The 14,656-nt window shown below is 36.8% G+C and overlaps 1 pseudogene; it reads left to right on the top strand.

Annotated features, from left to right (window-relative positions):
• The first annotated feature begins 2,425 nt into the window (after positions 1–2,425).
• On the top strand, positions 2,426–4,125 carry LOC131485699 (olfactory receptor 2L3-like; annotated as a pseudogene).
• The last annotated feature ends 10,531 nt before the right edge of the window (positions 4,126–14,656 follow it).

The raw sequence follows: 14,656 nt of genomic DNA, 5'->3' as shown, positions 1-14,656 counted from the left end.
AGGGTGTTTACTTTCATCACTTTATTTAACATAGTAGTGGAACCCCTTGCCACAGCAATGAGACAAGACAAAGGAGTAAAAGACATCTAAATCTGCAGGAAAGAAGTAAAACTTTCCCTATTTGTACATTACACGATACCCTATATAGAAAACTGAAAGACCCACCAAAACATTGCTAGAAGTGACACACCGGTCTAGTAAAGTCCCAGGATAAAAAAATCAATGTACATAAATCTTGTATTCCTATACAACAATAGTGAGATAGCAGAAAGAGAAATCAAGGAATTTATCCCACTTACAATTGAACCAAAAACCATAAGATATCTAGGAATTAATCTAACTAATGTGTTAAAAGACCTGTACTCTGAAAACTATAAAACACTGATAAAAGAAATTGAGGATGACATACACAAAAAATGGAAGACATTCCAGGCTTATGGGATGGAAGAACAAACATTGTTAAAATGTCTCTACTACCCAAAAAATCTACACATTTAATGTAATCCAAGTCAGATTACCACCAACATTTTTCACGGAACTACAGCAAATAATCCTAAAATTTGTATGGAACCACAGAAGACCAAATACCCGAGGGAAATTTGAAAAGAAAAACAAAGATGGAGGCATCACATTTCCAGACCTAAGCTATATTATGAAGCACTAATGATCAAGGTGGTTTGCTATTGGCACAAAAATAGACACATACATCAATAAAACGGAATAGAAAACCTAGAAGTGAACCCAAAACAATATGGTCAGTTAATTTTCAACAATGCAGGAAAGAATATCCTATGGGGAAAAAACAGTCTCTTCAGCAAATGGTGCTGGGAGAACTGGGAAGCAACATGGAAAAGAACGAAAATGGACAAATTTTTACATCATACACAAAAATAAACTCGGAATGTATGAAAGACCTAAGTGTGAGACAGGAAACTATAAAATTCCTAGAGGAGAGCACAGGCAGTAACCTCTTTGACATTGGTGTTAATAACTTCTTACTAGATTTGTGTCCTGAGGTAAAAGAAACAAAGACAAAAATAAACTCTAGGAATTCATCAAAATAAAAAGTTTCTGCACAGCAAAGAAAACAACAGACTAAAAGGCAGCCTGTGGAATGAGAGAATATATTTGTAAATGGCATGTCCAATAAAGGGTTAGTAGTCAAAACACAATGAACTTAGAAAACTCAACACTCCAAAACAAATAATATAATGGAAAATGGGCAGCAGATATGAATAAACATTTTTTTCCAAAGAAAACATACAGATGCTCAACATCACTCATCATCAGGGAAAAAGAAATCACAACTACGATGAGACATTATCTCATACCTGTAAGAATGACAAAAATTAACAACAGAAGAAACAAGAAGTTTTGGCCAACAGGTGGAGGAATAGGAACCCTCTTACACTTTTGAAGTGTAATATACTTCATGAAATATACGATTAGGCATTTACCCAAAGAATACAAAAATACTTATTCAAAGGGATACATACAGCCTGATGTTTATTGAAACATTATCTACAAATTTGCAAAGCAACTGAAAGATAGAATATGTGTATCTGCAACCTGACTTACAGACAAGATGAGTGTTCTTTCGTGAACATGTTTTTAGACTGTGACACTTTTTGACTGAAAGAAACTATGGCTTACACTTCATTTAAAAGTCCTGTGATATTATTTATTGCGAAGTGATATTGTGAGGCCTCTCTTCTTCCATTTAGTAGAGACCAAGTGTGAGATGTTGTGTTGTTGCAGGGAGCCAGTGAGAATACAGGAAGAGCAGGAGGACAGAGGAAACATGTTTCTAAGGAGAAAATGTAAAATGTGTGACTTTAATCTCAAAACCAATTTTATTTGAGCACAAAATAATTTATTAGAGACATTTGCCATCATACACTGCCTAGTAGGCATAGACAATTCTTGTTTAAATAGCTACTTTACTGGAAGTTTGGGGTGGCTAACGTGAGCAATTTTTTCTGATTCCTTGCTTTTCATAAGGTACAGGATAAACTATATCTTTTTAGCTCATGATAAGTTACTCAAGTTCTGTGAATGTCATTTATTTTAAAAATTTTAGTGTTTTTATTTATTTATTTTTGACAGAGAGACAGAGAGCAAGTAGGGGAGGATCAGAGAGAGAGGGAGACACAGAATCTGAAGCAGGCTCCAGACTCTGAGCTGTCAGCATAGAGCCTGACACAGGGCTCAAACTCACAGACCTTTAGATCATGACCTGAGTTGAAGTTGGACTCTTACCTGACTGAGCCGCCCAGGCACCCCATGATGCTTATTTTACAATTGTGGGTGATGATACCAGACTCAGAATTTTGTTTCGACTTAGCATGATTTCTTATACCTGTCCAGGATGTTAGTGAAATGGAAAATAAAGGTTACATCTGAGTCTTCCCTTCCACTTATAGAAATGGCCCAGGAGCAAAATATTATCTTTCTCTCATCCAGTATGTCACTTCAGACAAATATTGTCAATGTTGTGCAGTAAGATTAATCCAATGCTTATGTGTCAAAGTTGTCAGGGGGATTGAATGTAATAAATATAGGTCAGAGTTTTTTAAATAGTCTGTACATAGCCTACATATTTCTGTTTTAGTGACTAGAAGCAGAATAAATGGGTAAAAAGCAGTCCATTTGAAGATTCTTTAGGCAATCAAAAATTGCCTACTTTGTCAAAATTAAAATAACCATCTAGTGGTTATGAATGAATTCCTGCTGGGGAGATCTTTCATTTTAATAAAGTCCTAGTCTAAATGGTATATTAAAATTACACATGAGCCAAACCTATTTTCATTTGAATTGTTAGTCAACTTGTTCTCAGTCTTGGCAATAAGAATTATGCTTACATTAAATTAAAATTTAATATTTTGTATATGTGCATTTATGAAGGGCATAGAATTACTCATATCACACTCAGGTAAGTATTAATATTTACCTTTTATTATTTCATGGATTATTTACAGAAAACTTGGAAAGTATATGCTTACCACCTTACCTTGTGACTTTGTGAAACAACATAGGACTTTCTCAAAGTAAGAAATGTTGATTATTTATTTAAGGAACAAGGTATTTCATAAAAACTTCAGAATTAGACTAAAATAATTTGAATAAAATGTAAAAACTCACATTTCTTTATTTTTCACATATGAGTTTTTCTCTTTCTTCAAGAATACCAATGAGTAGATAATGGAAAACAACAAACATTAACAGGCTTCCTTTTATTGGGGTTTTTCCCCCATCAAGAATTGGGTTGTTTCTTTTCATTCTCATTATTTTCATTTTCCTAATGGCTTTTTTTGGCAAACTGTCCATGATTCTCCTCATCCTCCTGGACACCCATCTCCACACATCCATGTATTTTCTACTTAGTCACCTCTCCCTCATGGACTTGAACTTCATCTCCACCATCATGCCCCAGATGGCATCCAATTATGTCTTTGGAAACAAGTCTATCTCCTTCATTGGGTGTGGGATACAGAGCTTCTTTTTGACTTTAGCAGATGCAGATGGGTTACTATTGGCCTCCATGTCCCATGATCGCTATGTGACTATTTGCATTCCTCTTCACGATCCCATTCGTATGAGCAAAAAAGTGTGTGTGTTGATGATAACAGGATCTTGGATAATGGGCTCAATCAACTCCTGTGCCCACACTGTATATGCCCTCCATATCCCTTAATGTCGATCCAGGTCCATCAACCATTTCTTCTGTGATGTCCCAGCCATGCTGACTCTGGCTTGCATGGACACCTGGGTCTATGAGTACACAGTGTTTGTGAGCACCACACTCTTGATTGCATTTCTTTCCATCGGCATTGCATGTTCCTGTGGCCGAGTTCTCCATGCTATCTGCCACATGCACTCAACAGAAAGAAGGAAAAAGGACTATTTGACCTGCAGCACACACCTCATTGTGGTGACTTTCTACTCTGCACCCTTTGCTTATATTTACCTATGCCCAAGACGGCTGAAATCTCCATCAGAAGCCAAGGTTCTGGTTGTCTTCTACATTATTCTGACCCCAATGCTCAACCCCATCATTTATATCCTGAGAAACAAGGAGTGATGGGAGCCCTGAGAAGAGTGATTCAGAGGATCTGCTCTATATAAGTTTGATAAAGTTCTCTTTCTTTAATCCGGCTGTCTTAAAATTCCATCCTTTTCACCTTTTACACTCATTAGGAGCAATGACATTCCAAGAATGAAGACAGGGATTATATTAATCTAGAAAATTGAAATAATTGAGATTTGACAAAATAATTTTATATTCTTTTATTTGTTTGTTTTCTTTGTGGTAATTTTTCAATAAATAGAAAGAACAAATATTTTCCCTTAGCCTGTGGGTAGTAAGATTTTATTAATATATTGAAATGATAATGGAAACAATCCAACATGATGGTATTACACATTATAATAATTCATATGTACTTAACATCTCTTCCCAAATTGCTAAAATAGAAAAAATAACAGAAAGTGTTATCACGTTCCCAGGTTTCTTTGAAATCTAATATATATATATATGATATATATATGATATATATATATATCACATATATATATATTATATGTGATATTATATATATATATATATGTGATATATATATATATATATATATTTACCCTTTATATATATTTACCTTTTATATATATTTACCCTTGCCTGGTGAAAAAATAATTCTTCTGTTCCCTTATTTTCAGGGGAAGTGATAGGTATGGAGATTGGACAAAGAACTCTGTATAGAATTAGACATTCTCTCACCAGTAAGGAGGAAATACAAGTTTATATATTTTATGAGAAGGACTCTGGAAGTAACTAGATGAATCTAAGAAAGTCATTTACAGCAGGTCTACATGATCGGGATAATTGTGATCAGGAAAATGAAGAATAGACTATGGAATAATGAGAGCCATTTTCTAAAAGGATTGATGGGAGTTATATACTGTTTAGTGCAGATTAGTCAGTCTGAGCCACTCCCTAGTTATCTTTCAAAACACTCATTTCACAACCCCAAAAGCCACTAACTCCATTTCATAAGATGATTTCTGTTATCAGCATTTTATTATACATTTAATATTCTTATAATTCTACTGAATGAGATTGGGTGCTTTGCTTTATTGTTAACCTCTCTGTAGCACGGTTTTCAATAGAGATACCTGTTTAATGACTAGCTTACAAAGGTCTTCCCATTACCTGCAGGGTAGTTCTACACCTGGGCACTATGAATGAACAGCCATCACTGTTTACGGAGTAAGTCTTCTATACTCTTTATTATATAAGAGTGGGTGTAAATAAGGAAGCTAGAATTAACATGTACAAAGCCTTGTATTATCCAAAGCATCACAGTGATGGATGACTGATATATTAGAATTGGATATAAGTATTTTCCCCCCAAATAGAAGATCTGCATGTTAGATTATATACTGTAATTATGGATGCTTTTATACTAAAACTAAGTGAGTCCTTAGAGATTTCTTGACTATTTACTGTTTAAAAGCTTTATTTTGAAATGGTGTAACTATGATGGGAAATTTTTTTTTCCAATATATGAAATTTATTGTCAAAGTGGTTTCCATACAACACCCAGTGCTCATCCCAAAAGGTGCCCTCCTCAATACCCATCACCCACCCTCCTCTCCCTCCCACCCCCATCAACCCTCAGTTTGTTCTCAGTTTTTAAGAGTCTCTTATGCTTTGGCTCTCTCCCACTCTAACCTCTTTTTTTTTTTTTTTTTTTTAGTTTGTGAGTGTGTTGTCTCCAGTGACCCAGAGTGCTTGTTAAAAATAGATATCATTATCCAAATACTTCAGTCTCTAGTTACCTGCATGCTGTCGAAGAAACTTCACTTAAAATTTAAAAAAATAAATAAAATAAAAGTATTGTTTTGAATTCAAGATTTAACAGTGAATAAAAGAGCAACGAGATGCATGACTAAAAGAAAAGTGCATGAGTCAGGGCTAGAGTGGCCATTTTCATTACTCACCTTCTCCTCCCTGGAGTTTTAACCTTTCTGAAATAATGAGATGTAGTGAGAGATTGCTTTGAAATATCTTTACATTTCTTCTTTGTTTTTTCTTAATATATGTGCATTTCTATCCTCACGGAGAAACTTTACTTACCAAGTAAAAAACAAGAAAATAACATTTGTAGGGGGGACGGCTGGGTGACTCAGTTAAGCTTCTAACTTCGGCTCAGGTCATGATCTTGTGGTTTGTGGATTGAGCCCCCCCCCGCGCTGGGCTCTGTACTGACAGCTCAGAGCCTGGAGCCTGCTTTGGATTCTATGCCTCTCTCTGCCCCCACTTCCTGCTCATGCTCTGTCTCTCTCCATCTCTCAGAAATAAATGTTAATTAAAAAAAAAAAAGAAAGTAACATTTTTGAAATGAAAATATTGTCACTGCACACCTTTTTTAACATTTATATGTTTTACTGAGTTTCTTGGATAATATTCAAAATTGTTTCCTAGATAGGATTCAGAATTCTTAGAATGGTAAAGTGACTTTGTATTTCCCAACATTTGCCTACCTATAGCCTTGTCTGGGTTGTCTGAACCAGAGTCACCTGGACAATACTGTGTCCTCTAATAGTATCATGGACTCACTTCCCAGCCAGAGTTTAATGCATGTTGTGCTTTGTGTTTTACACACTCTATTCCTCCCTTTTACCTACCTACATGTCCTCTTTAATACCACTGCCATCATCCTCATTGCTGCTATTTTCAGCAAATCCACAACCCAATGAGCAAATCCAATCTCACTATTGTATGTGCTCATAGAATCATGAATCCTTTGATAACACTACCAGAAAATTTGTTTTACATTTATTATTTAAATGTGGAATTTGCATCTGTATGAAGACAACAATTACAAGGAGAGTTCTTCTCAGTGTTTCTTAAGCACTGAGTATAAAATAAGTAGTTAATTACTATATGCACAAAAGTTGACTGCCCACACTGAATGGGACAGATGTAAGACATGAGTCCCAACCCTCAACACCACCAGGTGATGCATCTTGTTCTTCTTCATTTATGCCTACATCATTCCTTGTCTTACGAATACTTATGTTTACTTTTTGAAAAGTTGCAGAAAGGTATTTTAGTTGCTTCTAAACACGACTGGGTCATAAATGGGGTGTCAGCATTTTATTTCTTTTTTTTAAATTTTTTTTAACATGTATTTATTTTTGAGACAGAAAGAGAGCATGAACAGGGGAGGGTCAGAGAAAGAGGGAGACACAGAATCTGAAACAGGCTCCAGGTTCTGAGCTGTCAGCACAGAGCCCGATGCGGGGCTCGAACCCACAGACTGTGAGACCATGACCTGAGCTGAAGTCGGACGCTCAACCGACTGAACCACCTAGGCGCCCCAGCATTTTATTTCTTAATTATGATGAAAGATCATCAAGTGTGGAATGTATAAAAATAAATAACCCTTACCATTCACTTCTTCTGTTTTCCCTACATAAACAAAACAAAAATATGTTAGAAAGTGTCTTCCTATCCCTATTCATGGAAAATCTGTCTCAGAACCTGGTCCCCATTTGAAAACATAGACCCAGAAACTTGGTGATCCAGTATATTTCTCTGACATGGATAGAGATATTTATTTACTGAATAATAATAACAGTAATAAATAACACAAACTAAAAAATACCATTTTGCTTGTAAATGCATGCATATGGATATAAAAGAGGATATCACAAAAAGTCTCTTTTGCATGAGGTCTGAAAGTAGAGAAAATAGGTGCCCAGGACGTACCCATTCTTTCTAGGATAAGAGGGCAATATTAAACTGGTCTACAGAACCTCATTGTAGCACATGATCATTTATAATATTGGAAGCTGAGAAGTCAAAAAAGAAGAAACAAATTCTGAGAATGGAAGATTTCCTCATGAGGTTTTTATTCTTTATCTTACCTTGGATTAACAAGGTGGTATCTTTAGCATACCCAGCTCAAGAAATGGACACTTTATGTGAACAACCATAATAACTCAAGATATGTGTTTTGGAGTTTTACAAATAAGGAGGTGGTTTCCTGACATACACAATAAAATGTTCCAGACCATATTATGTTTAGTCATACAGTCTTGAAAACCTCCCACATATATCTTAACTTAATCTGAAATTATTGCTGATTTGTCCTCCAGAATGAACTCTACCTACATGCTTGCAGACATAGGGTCAAATGCAATTCCCATGGATTTTACACTCAACCACATCAAACTAACCTTTTTTTGACTACTTCAAAGAAGAGTTAGCACATGTCTTCCCAGGGCCTGTCATGAGAAGTTTCTTTATTTTTTAAAAGTGTTCTAGTGTTGATTTATTTTTGAGACAGAGAAGAAGACAGAAAGAGAGAGTGAGTGCAAGCAAGGAAGGGGCAGAGTGAGAGGGAGACAGAATCTGAAGCAGGCTACAGGCTCAAGCTGTCAGTACAGAGCTCGAATCAGGGCTCACTCACAAATATTATGATCATGAACTGAGCCTTAGTGAGATGCAAAACGGACTGAGCCACCCAGGCACCCCGAGAAGTTTCTTAAGAAACAATAATACAGAATGTTTCCCAGGGGTGCCTGGTGGCTCAGCTCAGGTCATGATCTTGTGAGTTCGAGCCCCACATCAGGCTCTGTGCTGACAGCTCAGAGCCTGGAGCCTGTTTCCGATACTGTGTCTCCCTCTCTCTCTCTGACCCTCCCCTGTTCATGCTCTGTCTCCCTCTGTCTCAAAAATAGATAAACGTTTAAAAAAATTAAAAAAAAAAAAAGAATGTTTCCTGGATGTTACCTAATTCATTTAAATAAGTACATTATCAAAATAGTTATTTATTAAACATTTGGCCAAATGTGAATATAGTACACACAGTTATTGGTGCCTTTATAACTGGTTTGTAAAATAACTTTGAAACCATTATTTTTATGTAAGATACAAACCTCATTAAATCTCACAATTATCCTTTTATGTAAAGTTTGTAGAATTATTTTTCCCCTGTGTATTTTGAGTATTAATCTCTCTAGGCCATGCTATGCCCCTTGTCCCTCAGCCTCGGGTCTGCTACCTCTGTTCACCTCCCTTGAAGCTTTTGGTTCCTCCAAGAAAGAGAACTGATGATAGAACAGAGTGTGGGTTTGTGGAAGGGAAGGAGAAAAACTGGTCTCACATGACAGTCATCTGTGTGCTTAGATACTCAAATGCAGACTCTTTTGGGGAGGATGTTGGTATATTCCTCAAGGTCCACCCTCCCATTCCCACCCCATGGAGACTGGGGTGTCTCCATTTCTCTCCTCACTACCACCAAGGCAGGACCTCAGGGATTGGACTGCTGGCCCCACAGTAGAGGTGGGACCCACCTACACCAAACCATACCCCTCTGCCCTATTAACTGCATATCTACTGGAATAGGATAGACACTGAAGAACTAGATGGCCCACCCTCCAGACCAGTCCTGCTGCATTGCCAGGATTAATTCTCAGACAATTCTTCTTATATAGATACATTCCTCCTTACTTTTCTCCTTCTTATCTATTCCCTCCTCTAGTCTGCTTACTCTGGAAGTTGGTTTGTTTGAAAAGACATATTTAAAACATTCTCTTGATACATGTTGTATACCTTCTTCTTTACTTTCTGTCTCTCTGTAATAATCAAGCCTTATAGTTTCTTTAAACAGGCAAATTTATCTTCTTTTCTTTTTCCCCCACCTCCTTCTTTACTTTCTTTTCTGTCTTCCTGGATTAAGTCTTATAGTCTCTCTGCCTGGTCAATGTTTATTTTTTTCTACCCCCCCACCCCCCGCCATCATTTCTCTCTTTGTATGTGCTCTTCCATGAGTGTCACCTCCATGCTGTTCTTTAGGGTTTTGTTTTTTTTTTTTTTTTTTTTTTTTTTTTTGAGTGAGTGTGTGTGTGTGTGTGTGTGTGTGTGCATGGTTTTCTGTTTTCTGTTTATATCACAGTGGTTGGAGAAATAAATTAAACAATGTCACAACAACAGAGAGCAAGTAACACTCTCCAGAAAGCATTTACTGAAGGGTCAGTCTTTGTATAGTATATAACACCCTCCACGCTTAATACAGCAGTGCTCTCAGGTTCAGAGAACATAACAAGCTTTTAAAACACACAAGGGACAGAAAATTAGCCAAAATGATAAAATGGAAGTATTCTTCTCAGAAGATACCAGGAAGAAATGACAGCTAAAGAATGGATCAAAAGAGATATAAACTACTATGTGTATATATATATATATATATATGGACAACAATATATAGAATAGACAATAGAATAAACAATAATATATAAACAATAGAATTTAGAATAATAGTCATAAGATAAATCTCTGGGCTTGAAAAAGGCATAGAAGACAGCAGAGATTGCTGCAAAGAACTAAAAACTAGTCATGATGAATTAAAAAATGCTGTAAATGAGGTGGAAAATAAAATGGAGGTGGCCACAGCGCGGATTGTATAGGCAGGCAGGAGAATAGGTGAAATAGACGATAAAATTATGGAAAAAGAAGAAGCTGAGAAAAAGAGAGATAAAAAAAAATCCTGGGTCATGAGGGGAGAATTAGAGAACTAAGTGATTTATCAAATGGAACAATAACCATACCATAGGAGCTCCAGAGAAGAAGGGAGAGTGAAAGGAGCTGAAGGTGTACTTGAACAAATCATAGCTGAGAACTTCCCTAATCTGGGGAACGTAACAGACATTGAAATCCAAGAGACACAGAGAACTCCCTTCAGAAGTCACTTGAATCGATCTTCTGCACAGAATATCATAGTGAAACTGGCAAAATACAAGGATAAAGAGAGAATTCTGAAAGCAGCTAGAGACAAATGGGTATTAATGTACTAAGGTAGATACCTAAGGGTAGTAGCAGACCTGTCTACTGAAACTTGGCAGGCCAGAAAGATTGTCAGGAAATCTTCAATGTGATGAACAGGGAAAATATGCAGACATGAATCCTTTATGCAGTAAGCCTGTCACTCAGAATAGAAGGAGAAATAAAGGTTTTCCCAAACAAACAAAAACTGAAGGAAATCACCACTAAACCAGCCCAACAAGAGATCATATGGGGGACTCTGTGAGTGAAATGTTGCAAGGCCCACAAAGGACCAGAGACATCACTACTAACATGAAACCTGCAGATAACACAATGACTCTAAATCCATATATTTCAATAATAACACTGAATGTAAATGGACTAAATGCTCCAATCAAAAGACATAAGGTATCAGAAAGGATAAAAATACAAGACCCATTTATTTTCTGTCTACAAGAGACCCATTTTACACCCGAGGACACCTTCAGATTAAAATTGAGGGGATGGAGGGGCGCCTGGGTGGCGCAGTCGGTTAAGCGTCCGACTTCAGCCAGGTCACGATCTCGCAGTCCGTGAGTTCGAGCCCCGCGTCAGGCTCTGGGCTGATGGCTCGGAGCCTGGAGCCTGTTTCCGATTCTGTGTCTCCCTCTCTCTCTGCCCCTCCCCCGTTCATGCTCTGTCTCTCTCTGTCCCAAAAATAAATAAAAAACGTTGAAAAAAAATTTAAAAAAAAAAAATAAATAAATAAAATTGAGGGGATGGAGAACTATCTATGATGTTACGGGAAGTCAAAAGAAAGATGGAGTAGCCATATTTATATCAGACAAACTAGACTAAGTTAAAAGCTATAAGAAGATATGAAGAAGGGCATTATATAATGATTACAGGGTCTATATATCAGGAGGAGATAACAATTATAAATGTCTATGCGCCAAAATCGGTAGGACCAAAATATGTAAAACAATCACAAACATAAGCAATCTGATTGGTAGGAATGCAGTAATTGCAGGTGACTTTAATACCCCACTTACAACATTGGACAAAACATCTAGACAGAAAATCAGTAAGCAAACAATGGCCTTGAATGATACACTGGACCAGATGGACTTCACGGATATATTTAGAACTCTACATCCTAAATCAGCAGAATATACTTCCTTCTCAAGTGAATATGGAGCATTCTCCAAGATAGATCAAAAACAGGGTCACAAAACAGCCCTCAACAAATATAAAAGAATTGAGATCATACCATACACTCTTTCAGATCACAGTGCTATGAAACTTGAAATAATCCATAGGAAAAAGTCTGGAAAACCTCCAAAAGCATGGAGGTAAACCAACCAACCAAACAAACAAAGAAAAACATCCCACTAAAGAATGAATGGGTCAACCAGGCTATTAGAGAAGAAATTTAAAAATGTATGGAAACAAATGAAAACACAACAATGCAAAACCTTTGGGATGCAGCAAAGTTAGTTCTAAGAAGAAAATACATTGCAATCACGGCCTATCTCAAGGAAAAAGAAAAATCCCAAATAGAAAATCTAACAACACACCTAAAGAACTAAAAGCAGAACAATAAAGACACCGCAAACCCAGCAGAATTAGAAAAATTAAAAGATGAGAGCAGAAATAAATAATATAGAATCAAAACAAACAAACCAAAATAAAACAGTAGAACAGATCAATGAAACAAAGAGTTGGTTTTTTGAAAAAATAAGCAAAATTGATAAACTTTTAGCCAGACTTCTCACAGAGAAAAGAGAGAGGACCCAAATATATGAAATCATGAATGAAAATGGATTTATTAAAACCAATCCCTCAGAAATACCAGCAATTATCAGGGAATACTATGAAAAATTATATGCCAACAAACGGGACAACCTGGAACATATGGGTAAATTCATAGACACCCACACACTACCTAAAAGTAAATGGGAAGAAATAGAAAATTTGAACAGATCTAAGAGTAGTGAAGAAATTGAATCAGTTATCAAAAATCTCCCCAAAAATAAGAATCCTGGACCAGATGGCTTCCCTAGGGAATTCTACCAGAACTTTAAATCAGATTTAATACCTATCCTTCTCAAGCTGCTTCAAAAAACAGAAATGGAAGGAAAACTTCCAGACTCATTCTATGAAGCCAACATTAGTTTAATTCCTAAACCAGACAGTGCCCCCTCCCCCAAAAAAAGGAGGACTACAGGCTAATATCCCTGATGAACTTGGATGCAAAAATTAGCAACAAGATACTAGCAAATGGAATTCAGCAGCATATTAGAAGAATTATTCATCATGATCAAATGGGATCCAATCCATTGCTGGCCTGCAGGGCTGATTCAATATTTGCAAATCAATAAATGTGATACATACACATTAATAAAAGAAAGGATAAGGACCATATTGTCCTGTCAATAGATGCAGAAAAAGCATTTGACAAAAGACAGTATCCTTTCTTAATAAAAATCCTCAAGAAAGTCAGGATAGAAGGAACCTAAACATCCTAAAAGCCATTTATGAAAAGCCCACAGCTAATATCATCCTCAATGGAAAAAAACTGAGAGCTTTCCCCCTGAGATCAGGAACATGACAAGGGATGTCCACTCTCACCACTATTGTTTAACATAGTGTTGGAAGTCCTAGCATCAGCAATCAGACAACAAAATGAAATAAAATGCATCAAAATTGGCAAAGAAGAAGTCAAACTTTCACTTCACAGATGATGTGAATTCAACCTTGAAAAGCTAAACTATTAGATTGATTAATACACTTGCTAAGCTGACTTAATGCATGTAACCTTTAGCAATTATCCTAATATAAAGAAGCTTCATTCTGGAGTCCGGGCCTCATTCCAACTTGAGTATGAGGACCTTCACTTAACTACACTTTGTGGACTCATCTTTTGTGAATCTGGCCATAGTCCCTGCAACATTTGGCATAGTTGACAGGATAAGGCATGGCAGTCTTGATGACTACTTCGGTTTACAGTCACAGAGGACCAACGCAGAATGGTAGGACAGTTAAGTCCCGGCTTTGGGATAGTGAAGTATGAGAAACTCCCAGTCTCATTATCATGAAGCTTACTATAAGTTACTTCATATTTTATTGCAAAATTCAGGAGTAAAAGTGAAAAGGGGAATTTTGATGAGCTCTGGTACTTGGTTAAAAAACATTGCTATTGGTTTAATCCTTCTGGAAAAAATCTTTTATTTTTTTTTTTTTAATTTTTTTTTTCCAACGTTTTTTATTTATTTTTGGGACAGAGAGAGACAGAGCATGAACGGGGGAGGGGCAGAGAGAGAGGGAGACACAGAATCGGAAACAGGCTCCAGGCTCCGAGCCATCAGCCCAGAGCCCGACGCGGGGCTGGAACTCGCGGACGGCGAGATCGTGACCTGGCTGAAGTCGGACGCCTAACCGACTGCGCCACCCAGGCGCCCCTGGAAAAAATCTTTTAAACCTTAAACAATGGAGATTAATTATGGAAACGCTTAGACGTACTCATCAAAATGGAGATATCATTTCTTTAAAAGTTTGGTCTTTATGCTCTTTAATTGAGATGGGTTTACACCCTTTACAGTCTGACTCAGAACAAAATATAAGTTCCTCTAAATTAAAAACTCATCAAGAAGAAGGAGATCACTCAGATTTTACATCTGATAATTTTGAGGATGAGGGAATCAAGGATATAGAACCTGAGGAAAATACTTTATCAGAATGGCCTCTGCTGCCACCCACAAATGATGACTACAGCCAATTGTCTCTGGCTAGTCTACCTCGGGATAGAGATTTTTTTTTTTTTTTTTTTTCGGGATAGAGATTTTAAGG

This window comes from Neofelis nebulosa, chromosome 1 (assembly GCF_028018385.1).
Source record: "Neofelis nebulosa isolate mNeoNeb1 chromosome 1, mNeoNeb1.pri, whole genome shotgun sequence".
Classification (NCBI taxonomy): Eukaryota; Metazoa; Chordata; class Mammalia; order Carnivora; family Felidae; genus Neofelis; species Neofelis nebulosa.
Note: the sequence above shows the minus strand (reverse complement) of the source record. Positions and strands in the feature narration are given on the sequence as shown.